The sequence below is a fragment of the Talpa occidentalis genome, unplaced genomic scaffold, assembly GCF_014898055.3.
Source record: "Talpa occidentalis isolate TD23 unplaced genomic scaffold, MPIMG_talOcc4v2.1 talOcc4.13, whole genome shotgun sequence".
Taxonomy (NCBI): domain Eukaryota; kingdom Metazoa; phylum Chordata; class Mammalia; order Eulipotyphla; family Talpidae; genus Talpa; species Talpa occidentalis.
Genome location: NW_023601322.1, coordinates 31,569,121 through 31,582,253, shown reverse-complemented (window position 1 = coordinate 31,582,253; position 13,133 = coordinate 31,569,121). Strand labels below are relative to the sequence as shown.

Below are 13,133 nucleotides of genomic sequence, written 5' to 3'. Positions count from 1 at the left end.
GGTGGAAAGTGAACAAATGGCTTAAAATACTGCTTTAGAGATTCTTTCACCCTTTCCCCCATTATCCTTGCCCCACTCAATGGCGTTTAGATAATTTTATTAAGCAGAGAAAGTGAAATCTGAATCATTATATAAGAGCAAATTATGATGACTGTCATTAGACTTTTCTTCATATTGTTTCAATGACTGGGTGTTTATATTAATTCAGCAAATTATTTATAGCAATGGTGTGATGAGGGAAAATTTTCCAACCTCCTAGAGTTTACATACTAATGTGAGAAAAGAGACACCACACACAGATATGCACATATATACAAAGGTTCATATATATTTAATAATAGGTATATATCAAAATATATACTTATTACTATGTGCTGAAGTAATGTAGAAATAGCCACTACTTTCCTTTTCTAAATATGAAGAAGGCCAAAAGCAACATGAACAATGTTAATCTTTGATAAGTTAGGCCTTAAGATTTATTTATTATAAGTGATTTTTCTCAAAGTATTCTGATAAATAAAAGTCTTCACTTTTGTTTTCAGATACTAATAATATTACCATAAATGTGAGCTTTGGTTTGCAACATTTTTTTGGTCTGCTAATATTCTAAATTCAAGTTATAATGGAGCTATAATAAATATAAGTGGTTTTCTGGGTAATTATTACATGCCTCATCCCTCAAGTGCTATTCATAGCCTCCACACCAAAGGCTAAATTACTTTAATTAGTAATCACCCAAGAAGTGAACTAATCCCTTAAAAGGTCTGGCTCTGGATGTCTCAATGCGATCGTGAATACGTTTTCTAAATGAAGACACAAAGATTATACTTAAACATATATTGAACATATTTACAGAAACTGAAGAATTTGAACTGATTATTCCAACTTAGATTACAGTCAGATATACCTTGATATTTATGTCTTGCTTGTAAAAAATACTTATATATATATATTTACAAAAAAACCCTTATAAAACATTTTCCTTTAGGTGTAAGAACATAATTCAGAGGAAAGAATGGAAATTTAAGGGAAAAGATATAATGAAATATTGAAAATCCATCTATAGAAAATGAAAAAAAATGGGCCCTCTCTGGTGGCGCAGGCATTGAGCACAATGCTGTGAAGCTGTCCGCAACCTCTGCAGTGCTGGTTTGATCCCGGCCGGCCAGGGAGACACCCACATGGCAAAGCAGACCTCTCCTGTCCTGCCCGCTGTTCCCCTCAGCAGTGTATTTCAGTCAGTCTGCCTGTTCCATTCCCCACTTGGTCTCTGGTGAATCCTCTCACCCTCCCACACATCTGGCCTGTACCCTGGTTCTTGTATAAATAAATAAATCTTAAAAAAAAATAAAAAAAAAATCATACTGCTCTTAAAGAATCTCATAATTGGATTCAGCCAAGTTGTATGAGAAACATGTCCCATGAAAATAGCCAGAGATCATAGAAACACTTGTCATAAATGACGATGTCAAGATACACATAATACTTAACTAGCTAATGAATGGCTTGGGGATGTGTCTTTTAATTGTGAAAGACAAACATGTTTTAGTCATTGTAGAGGTTGTTCTTGAAAATAAGGGGGTTGCAATTGTATGTGGAATATAAAAATAAAATTTATTATAAAAAAAAAGAATGATGAAGGTGACTGAAACTTGATCCTTGAAGTGAAGGATAATACATAGGAAAATTTATACATAAGTTCATTTTGTGATCAGCAGTGACTAAGTTCCATGAGTCAATGGGCAGAGGAGAGCCTGGCTGATGAATTTACTACCTGTGACTTTCTACTTCAGACATTTGTCAGTAATCAAATTTAGGCTCTTATCTATCTGAGGTGTGTGGCTGTATTTACATAGAAACACTACACTTAAATAAATAGAACACCAAATGGAAAAAATAATGAATATAAATCTTAACTTTATATAAGTCTAGCTAGACCAAGTCTTGCTTTAGTAAATAGCTAATTACAATTGATATATGATTTGCATAATACAAAGCCAGTTTGTATTCTGTGAATTTGAAATTAGCATTATAATTACATTTCTGATATGTAGGAGTGTTTCTAAAGTGATCAAAGAGTCCATCTGCTTAAATTCATAAATATTTTTTTCATATTGTGTTTTCAGTATTGGTTTGGGAAATAAAAATTTTTTTCATGGTGAAGATCAAATCCAATGTCAATCCAAGCCCTGTATGAATTTAATAGGAACAAAAGACTCACTTTTGAATTAATAACATTTGAAAAAATATTTATAGTTCTGTATTTGTATAAAGTTTTATAGATGGTGACATTTTCAAAACTATCTTTCATTAATTTTTATCAACTTTTCTTCTTTTACATCTTATAGACATCATAAAGCACAATTTACATCTAGTAATATCATGTGCTGATTGATACCAGAGAGAAATATATATCTTATTTTTTGGTCCTAAATTAGGATCCAGTATCTGTAACAGTCACTATTATGAGCTATTTAAAATAATCCATTAAAATGTAGATTGGGGGGCCTCCCCGGTGGCGCATCTGGTTGAGTGCAGCACTGTGGAGCTGTCCGCAGCCTCCGAGGCGCCGGTTCAATTCCTGGCCAGCCGGGGAGATTCCCACATGGCGAGGCAGACCTCTCCTGTCTCACCCGCTGCTCCCCTCAGCAGTGTACTTCCGTCCTTCTGCCTGTTCTGCTCCCTGCTCTGTCTCTGGTGAATTCTCTCACCCTCCTGCACCTCTGGCCTGTACCCCAGTGCTTGTATAATAAATAAATCTTAAAAAAAAAATGTACATTGGACAGTCCCATGCAATATTGATCAGAGTAGATAAAATCAGGATCAACTTTCTATGCCCTTTAAATTTACTTTATGTGGGAAATGATGTTCTGTAGTATCCTTAGGAAGATGTTTGTGTGTTATGAGAAGTAGAAGGAAGTGGTGCTTCTCAGCAGTATCAAAATGAGGTAAATACTTTGTACCAGTTAGAGGTAGGGCCTGACATATGACATTTGAAAGGACAGTGAGGCACATACTTCACAGGCCAAATAGAACTTCTTTGGTTTAATGATTTTTTTTTTTTTTACCCTGAAAGACACTTACAAAGTTGCTTTAGACCGCACACTCCCAAGGGCAAGACAGAACTTAACTCTGCAGATCTGTAATGTGACGTGCAATTAATGCTCTATGAGCCGTTAGCCAGAAAAGAGTTCAATGGTCATCAGTTAAAACACTGTGATGATAATTTCAATTACTAGCTAATTTTAAGATTTGAGAATATACTTTATTTTTTAAGTATGATTACACATCTTTCTGAATCCTCGTATGTGCTGAGAGTGACAAATCTTTGGCACTTGACTATTCAACGGGAGCATTTTGCTATAAGAAAATAGTAAAAGTAGGAAACGATTGAATAGGAAAATACAATTTTTCAGAAGTGCTATTTAAAAAGAGGAACCCTTTTTAAAAGGGATGGACTGGCAAATTAGCAAATAGCTATCCTAACAATTTATTAGAGGGACTTATAACATTTCCTTAAGAAGGAATCACTAAAATCACTTTCACTAAAGCAATAAAAAGACTCTCTCAAAGAGAGCTAACATGAAGAACTCTAAAAGTCATGCTATTTCATTTCTTTAGACCAGGATGGCACCAGCTTGCTTGAACAGCAGTAGAATTGGCTAGACAGATGTCTGCAGAGGTGTGGAAAATTAGGTCATGCTATAAAACTAAAAGCCAAACTTCTGAGGAAGTAGAAATATGAAAGAGCACATTATACTGTATCAACTTATTTTCTTAATTTTGTGTTTATGTTTTACTTTGATGTGATTGCATAAAAAGGCTAAATTTCCTAAAGGTAAAGATTAACCTCATTCCCAGAAACTATTACAGTGACCTGAATATATTTGACCTTAATAAATTCTTGGTAGTGGTGATAAGAATTCATTCAAAACTGGAAGATTTCTGATCCAATTACTAACCCACCCAAAAAGTGAAGATGAGGGATATTCAGGAAATGCTTCAGTAGATATGGTAATCTTTTAAAGTAGTAAATAGGCTTGACGCTCATAATTATTTGAAAAGACTTTTGACCTGGAAGTTTCTGAGAGTAAGCTGTTTGGTGAGAACACAAAGAGCGGGCTTTATTCTCCTACATTTTCTTTTCTTTGAACACTGCCATGTGTTCTGGGATTCACTTTAGAACCAGCTAAGATGAGAAGTAGACAGAGAGCTTGACAAACATACCACCTCCAGATCAATCTTCGAAGCTCTCTAAGTGAGGTGTAATCACTGTAAATCTTTTTTTTTTTTTTGCAGTTGATTTATATTGTAATTAAGGCAGAGAAGAAGCACATACAAGGCCAAAAGTGGAAAAGTAGCACACATTTTTCATGGAAAGTTTTTCCCCCATAAGTCAGTGCACAGGAGAGTATTAGAAAAAAGAATTATAAGGAACGAGTCACGCTCACTGGTGTGATATGGGAGAATGCTAAGTCATCTGTGTTTTCTGTTTAAATGTATATATTTCAGATGATTAAAAAAGCACATGGTGAATTGATCTTACAGCTTATAAAAGCAATATTTCAGCTTCGGTGTTTTTTATTCTTTTTTTAATCAAATTATCTCCCAAAGCATTTTGACTGAAGTTTATTAACAAGGCAATGCAGCTATTAATGCTTTGCAGTGCACTCTTGCAAAGTTAAGTAAGAGACATGACTTTTCCTATGCATACTGATCATACCTTCTGAAGGTCTAAAAGAACTCAAGATTGCATAGCTGACTGATTTGGAAGAAAGAAAATTGTTACTTTGTCTTTTTTTATGCAATGTTATTAGATTTTTGGCGGGGGAGCATTCATAAGAAACATTATATTGCTAGATTTTAACTGGTATTTCAAATATTATCAGTTTCCAAAAAAGTAAGTTAGAAATTCAGATAGACAAGGAAGCTTCAGGTCTTTGTGCTGGGGAACAAGGAGATGGGAGGATAATCATGAACCTGTGGTGGATAAGCAGGCTGCCTTTCAAAACTTAGGGATTAATAGTATTTATATTAATGAGGAAAATAATCACACCTTTGACAACATACTAAATGACGAAGAGAATGTGATGCTTTCGTTTTGCATTTAACTTTGTAATAGTTCAACAAGAGGTCTACCAATTCTAAACCAATATATTTTAAAAGGGGACGGTATTTCAAGAGTCCAATTCTATATAGTTAGTAAAAATAAATTTAAAAAATTCCATGTTGGACCTCCCTAGTGGCACAAGGGATTAAGTCTCAGCACTATGAAGCTATCTGCAGCACGAGTTCTGTTCCCTGGCTCAGCAGACCTCTCCTGTGTCACCTGCTGCTCCCCTTAGCATAGTGTTTCAGTCAATCCGCCTGTTCTGCTCCCCACTCTGTCTCTGTTGAATCCTCTTATTCCCCTGCATTTCTGGCCTACACCCCAGCTCTCGTATGCATAAATAAATAAATCTTTTTTAAAAATTCCATGTAAATCCCTCACTGAATGAATGATCACATTCTAATCTTGTTAGATTCCCGAGGGAAAAAACCTGTGGGTGTTGATAGGGCTATTTTTTTTTCCAGGAAACAAAGACTTTCTACCTAGAATTCAACATGAGAAGTAACTTTCCTTAAATTATTCCTATAGATAGAATTGGCTATTACTTCATTTTTCTATTCTCACACTTATGGCTAATTAGCATAAATTTAATTCAATGTGTCCTTTCTTTCTCAGAGTACAATCAGAGAATAACCCCACATATTTTTCTGAGGAAAAACACAATGTCCTGTGGTGAAAACAGTGAGTATTCCATTTCACTTATTCAAGATTAATAAAGCATATTATCATATTAAATAGACTGACATTTTGAAATTTTTTTTAAAAAGTAAAACCTGTTTAATATTGAGTATTTCAGAAATTTATGGTTGCCTTGCTCTTTTCACCTGGTAATGCCTGTATGTGTGTATATATGTGTGTGTGTGTGTGTGTGTGTGTCAATCAAAGGATATATATTTGAATATATCTCAAAGGATATAGTCAAGAAAAACTATGGATTGTTGTGAAGAAAATATTTAAATCAAAATCAAACTTGTGCTTATATTCAACCCTTGTTGGGATATAAAAACTATCTTTCTCTTTCATTTACTCTCAACAAACATTTGAATTTGTTATATCTAGTGCATTACCCTGGTACTATAGTAGATATTGTGGTCAAAAGTGGAAAATGAGCACAGTATTTTTCAGTAAAAATTTCTTCTTACTATGTCCTCACCCACAAGTCAGAGCAGAAAATATGATTTGACCTCAAGGAATGTGGAAGTAATATAGAATGTGATATGGCCACAGACGAGAGGTGGATTTCAGAGGGAATTATCACATCTAGCTATGAATTCAATGAAATCTCATGAAAGAGATGCTATATAAGCTAAATCTTGTAAGATGAGGCAGGAGACAGTAAAGCATGAGATCTACTTAGGAGCCATTGATAGGTTAGTGTTCCTATGGGCATTAAAAAACTGGATCTGTACTACTGAGGGTCACGAATGGTACTGAAGGGTTTAGAACTTATTCTGGAAAATGGGGGTAACTGTTGAAATTTATGCATGAGGAAATGGCAACATCAAGGTTAAATTAGTGGAGTATAAGCTCCACATGGTTAAGTCATTTGTTTTTATTTTGTATGTCACACAGTCACCAATAAACACAAATATAATAAGCACAAATGAAGACTCAGGAAATTAATATTGTTCACAATATAAAAGATAGTAGAGTTCTGGGCTACAGATCACAGGTTGTTGTTTTCTTTTTATTTTTTTTTTAGCAGCTAGATATTATACACAATTTAAATCACAATAGTAGATTTCCTTAGGATAAACATGTATAATGAACTAGTGATTTGTTGACACTTTCAAAACCTAGCACAAATATCTGTGTTTATTTCTTATTCTGTTCTTTCCTCCTATATTTCTTTCTTTCTCAGCTCATTAAACACTTTGAGACAGGATGGCTTCCAGGACAAGGAGAGTACAGAAACCAAGAAGAAAATTTTGCTGTTCTCATGGGCTGGTAAACAAGAGGTTAAAACCTGTTGATTCTAGGCCTGGATACCTGCTGCCATACATTTCCTTAGCCCATCATTTTTTATTGCTAATTTTCTCCAGCCTGGGTATTCTTGAACTATTTTCCACAGCTTATCAAGTTGGATGCTATGGGGTAAAAAGGAAGCTACAGATCCAGAAGAGTCACAGACCTTGAGACCAGGCCAGTTCAAACTGGAGTTGTGGGCACACAGCTTTCATGAGATATTCACCTTGGAGATGGTGACGACTGCTGCATGACCACTGGGCTAGAGATGATTGGTGCTCACAATTAGCATCAATAAATGGACTTTATCCAAGTCCACTCTCCTGGCTTTCTCAGCCAATAATGCTCAATTCCTTTGTTCTTAACCCCCAACCCTAAAACCTACAATTGACCCTAAGCCCCAGCACCTCAGGGAGTCTCTCATGCCCAGAGAGCTCTCCCTAGACCTGCCCTCTTTCAATCTTGACCAGAATGTCTCAAGAGCCCTTTCCTGGGTTTGGCAGCAGGGCTTCTTGGCCCATCCCTATGATTTCCAGTGTTGGAGAAGTGAACAGCAGCTTGCTCACCACTAGCCATCCATCTGTGTGTTGGAAAGTAGGATTAGATTGAGGGGGGTCCCGGGATCCTCTTCCTTGTCCATTGACATATTCCAGGTGATAAGACTCTCAGTTTTGTTTCTAATGTTTTCACACTCCAAATGTATTTATACAGACCTTAGGGACTATGATGCCCATGAGGATATAGAGCATTAAACAATCAATACCATAATTTAGCCGTGAGGGTAGAAGTATAAAGAAGGGGAGGTCTGTTCTAGGAGAAGTTAATTGTGACCTTTTAAGAGCTGGCTAAAGTTTATGTAAGAGGTGGTGATAGGTAGTTCTTCCTATCAGAGGAGGAAGTTTTTTATTTTTTTAAAGACTTATTTATTTATGCATATAAGAGCTGGGGTGCAGGCCAGAGATGCGGGGGGAGGGGTGTTTGAGAGGATTCACCAGAGACAGTGGGGAGCAGAACAGGCAGATAGACTGAAATCCACTGCAGAGGGGAGCAGTGGGCAAGGCAGGAGAGGTCTGCTGAGCCATGTGGGTTGCTGTTTGGCTGGCTGGGAATCAAACTCATACTGCAGTAGCTGGCCATAACTTGATAGCGCTGTCTTTTACTCCTGCGCCACCAGGTAGGCCCAGAGGAGGAAGTTTTGATGAAGGCACCTGGTTTTTATTGCATAGTGCCCAACCAGAATTCCGAATGGTTCCATTCAGCTTGACTGCAGAATGTTAGGAAAGAGTGCTTGAGATATAGTGGGAAAGAGAGAGAGAAAGTGGATGATGATAAATACCATGTACTAAGATTTTCTGTTGTATTCGGTGATAACTCATTGATAGGCTGATATTAAAGGGTTGTCATGACAGCAATGCATATTTACATTCCCATCAGCAGTGTATAAATGTTCCCTTTTCTTCATATCTTTCTCAGCATTTATTATCTCTTATCTTTTTTATAATAGCTATCCTAATAAATATAAAGTAAGATAGCATTGTGGTTTTGATTTGCATTTCTCTGATGGATAGTGATATTGAGCAACTTTTCATGTATTTGTTGGTCATTTGTATGTCTTCACTGGAAAAATGTCCATCTTTTAAATCAGATTATCTGGTGTTTTATTTATTTATTTATTTATGGTATTTGGTTTTCTGAGTACTTTGTATATACTGGGTATTAACCCCTTATTGGATATGTGGTTTGCAAATATTTTCTCCTATCTCATTGGTTCCTTCTTTTTAAGGAAGTGAGGAGTCAGATGATTCCTAGGTTGACATCCTCTCAAAAAGAATAAATGGTTGAAACATCCAGATTAAGGTAACATAAGAAAAGTGCTATTCTTTTCTGGGTGGTCTCCTATGGGAGACACGCTGAGCAATACAATACCAGGAATGATCCTGGGCCACGATCAGGGTTTGATGGGTGTGGATAAAAAGTTATCAATGTAATAGATTATGTGAGAGTCGTATGTTTAATTCTTTAAGGAATTTTTATATTGCCATCAACAGTGTATGAATTTTTCATCATCCTTGGCAACACTTATGATAATCATTTTTTAATTTTTACCATTCTAATGGATATAATGGTATCCTGTGGTTCTAAGGGCCTGTCTTGAATGATTAAGGCTGTTAAGAAAAGTTTGATCAGCTTATCTGCTAAATTTTTGTGAATTTCCATTTAAGTGTTCTGCCCATTTTTGGTCGGGATATTTATTTATTAAAATATTGGATTTGGGGCCTCCCTGGTGGCTCAAGGGGTTATGAAGCTAACCGCAGCCAATGCAGCACGAGTTCGAACCCCAGCCAGGGAGCAACCCACATGGTGCAGCAGATCTCTCCTGATTTTCCACATAGACTATACTTTTTGTTCACCAATAAAAGTTATTTTAATTTTTTCCAATCTGGATTTCTTTCTTTTCTTGCTTTATTACATTGACTGGATCCTCTAAAATTATGTTGAATGTGTCTTCAGGTGATACTATGTCATTTATATACTGTATAGTAATATAATAATATATTTCTTCTTTCTCAGATATCACAGTAATGTCATACATTCTATTCACATGTATTTTGTAAAATATACACTACATTATTTTATTTATTTAAAATTTATTTATTTATACAAGAACCGGGGTACAGGCCAGATTCGCAGGACAGTGAGAGGATTCACCAGAGACAGCGTAGGGAACAGAACAGGCAGACTGACGAAATACACTGCTGAGGGGAGCAGTGGGCGCAACAGGGGAGGTCTGCTGCACCATGTGGGACCCTCGCCAGCCGGCCAGGATGGAACCGGCGCAGCATAGGCTGCGAACAGTTTCACAGCACTGCGCTCAACTGCCTGCACCACCAGCGGAGGCCCTACACTATTTTTTGTACAAGTTGCTTAAATGGTCACTTGTCGCTTAAAAATATTTTAAAGAAAAATAAAACCACACGTATTTCCTCATGTAGCTATCTTTTTTGGAAATGGTTGCCTGTTTCCATCTGGTCTCATTTTACTTCTGTTTGAAGGACTTCCTTTAAAATTTCAACTTCTATGTGTTTAAATCTATTTTGCCTTCTTTTGAAATACATTTTGCTTTGTGTGGAGTTATTAGTTGGCTCTCCCCCTCTGTCCCTTTACACTAAATACTTCAAAATATTCTACTGTCTTCTCATTTGCATTGTTACTTAATGAAAAATCTACTGTCAGCTCTTTCTTTTTTTCTTTTGCACAAAACATCTATAGTTTATGTCTGGCTGTTTTGAAGATTTTCTTTTTATCCTGGCTTGTTTAATTTGATTTTAAAATTCAATATTCTTTTATGTTCCTGAGCTTAGAGTTTGTCAAGATTTTTTTTTTTTGCTTTAACTTGCATCAAATTTGGAAAGAAAAATTCAGTCATTTCTTCAAAATATTTTTTTCTGGATGCCTCTCTTTCCCTTGCTCTTCTGAGAATTCAAATGTGACATATATTAGGCTGCTTTAAGATGTGTCACAGCTTACTCATAGTCTTTCAAATTCTTTTTTCTGTTGTTTTGGATAGTTTCTATTCTTATGTCTTCAAATTCACTAATCTTTTTTTTTTCCAATGTTTTAAAATATTTTTCATTTCTTATTGAGGTAACATTGGTTTATAATGTTGTTTATGTTTTATGAATATAGGATCTCCCCCTTCAGGTACTGTTACCAGACCACACCCTCCACTAAAACACCATAGACCTTTACTATAGTTCATTGTGCTCCTCCTCACTTTGCTCTCTCCCCTGCCTACTTCTATCTATTTGGTAACCTCAGTTCTACACTCAGATTTCTAGGATTTATTATTAGCTTAATTTTATCTGACTGTTTTGTTTCTCTATATTCTACATGTAAGTGACACTATTTGGAGGCAATTATGCTAAGTAAGTCAAAAGGATAAAGGCTTTTTTTTTTTTTTAAATACAGAATCAAATCTGTCATTAATCCAATACTATAGCTTCAATGTCTCTACATAACTTATTAACATATGAAAAACAGTTATAATAGCTATTTGATATTCTTGTCTGCCAATTCTAACTTCTCTGTCAGTCGTGTCATTTTCAATTGATTGATTTTTCACTGTAGTATTGGTTTTATTTTTCTATTTTTTACATGCCTGCTGTTTTATTGAATGTCATACATTGTCAAGTTTATTGATGTTGGATATTTTATACTGTTCTAAATAGTTTTGAAGATTTGTTCTGGAATATTGGGTAAGTTTCTTGGAGATGGTTTTGATCTTCTTGAATGTTACTTTTATGACTTGTTAGGTGGAGTCACAACCATGTTTGGTTTAGAGCTAATTAATCTTTCTGGAGGGAGGATTTTTCTGATTACCCCAACTCTCCATAAATTATGAGTTTTTTTTTTTAATTCTGTATGATAGGATAGGTATTATTTAACAAGCAGATACTATAACCACTAATATTTTAAGTAACTTTCTTGGTATCAGGTGGTTTTCTCATAAGTACATATTACTCATACCTGCCTTCCTCTCATACTATGGTATAAATTTTCTCAACATAGTAACCTGGGACAATAATTACCTGTTTGTTTTATGTATTTCTTGGATCTGTTTCCTACATTGCTTGATGTCTAATATTTTATTTTTTTAATTGTATTGTATTTGTGTGAGAGATTAAAAAGAGTACCTGACATATCTATGAAATTGACTGAAAGAAGAAATGCTAAATTCTTTATTAATTTTTGTTTCTATGTGGAGAACTTCATTATTCCTTTGATAAGTACAAACAACTTTAAGTCCATTATGTTTTAAAATTATTTTCTCTACCCCTCACATTTCTTTTTTTTAAAATTTTATTTTTATATTTCCCATACAATTACAACTCCCTTATTTTGACCCTAATCCCTCCTTTCCCCATACTCCAGTCCCCATAGAGTGTCTCTGGTTCATAGTTGTTTGTTGATTTTGATATTTTCTTTCTTATAATTATTCTTTTTCCTGGTCCCTTATTTAAGTTTTCTAGATTCCTGCTATGAGTGAGACCATCCGATATTTTTCTTTTTTTCTTTCTGGCTTATTTCGCTGAGCATGATTCCTTCCAGTGCCATCCATGTTACTGCAAATTGCATGTGTTTATCTTTTTTGAATGCTGAGTAATTTCAAAACTGCAGTTACCTACACTTTGCTGTTTGGTTGTTTCAGGCAAGGGGGTAAATTTAATCCCCTTCATTTTATGTTGGCTGGAAGTAGAAATATCATTTTACTTTATATTATGTTTTCTTATCATTTTCAATAATTACAATTACCCCCAAGAAACTGAGGGACGTGAATGTGTGTCATTCCATTCTGAGATCCCCTACGAATCTCGGCTGGTAGAGTTCAGAAATGGGACTAATTTAATAGGCAAGAGCATACCTCAGAAAAATGTTCCATTGGTAATTTTAGGCAAGTTTTGGAGATATGCAGAGAAAGACTAAAAATTAAAAATCTATAATGCTTGAGCATATATGTTTCATAATGATGAAATGATTCACAAACAGAAACAATTCGGTTCATGGTAGTGAGAGCCTTCTAAATTTCTATTTCTGATACTTTTTTTTATGGTAGCTGTGCATACCTTCCACATAATTTCAATTACTAGCAATTTGCTAATGGCTCCTAAAATATTCTTTGTAGCCTGGGGTTCTCCCTTGAGGTCAAGACTCATTAGATAGTATACATCTCTCTAGAATCTCTCCTATCTAAAAGAGTCTCAATTTCCTTCACTTTAAAACTTGAATCAATTCTATCTGAGTTGCCACCATTCCTTTCCACCTGAATTAGTTATCATGATGTTCTCGTGCCTTTATGAATTTATACATGATTTTATATTCCACTGGGATAACTTTCCTATTATCAGTCCCTACAAAATACCTTCTTGTTCCCAGGAGTTCATACAAATTTTCATGTATACATTGGTTTAATTAACCTGTGAACAGCCTTGTTCCTTTTTCCAAAATACTATGAATTCCTAGTGTGCTTATCTCCTCATTGACCCCTCTCACTATTGTA

At 35.2% G+C, this 13,133-nt stretch overlaps 1 protein-coding gene across 1 annotated transcript in view; it reads right to left on the bottom strand.

Moving 5' to 3' along the window:
• CCDC178 (coiled-coil domain containing 178) overlaps positions 1–13,133 on the bottom strand; it is a 305,310-nt gene that overhangs the window by 900 nt on the left and 291,277 nt on the right. The gene's annotated exons all lie outside the window — the stretch shown is intronic.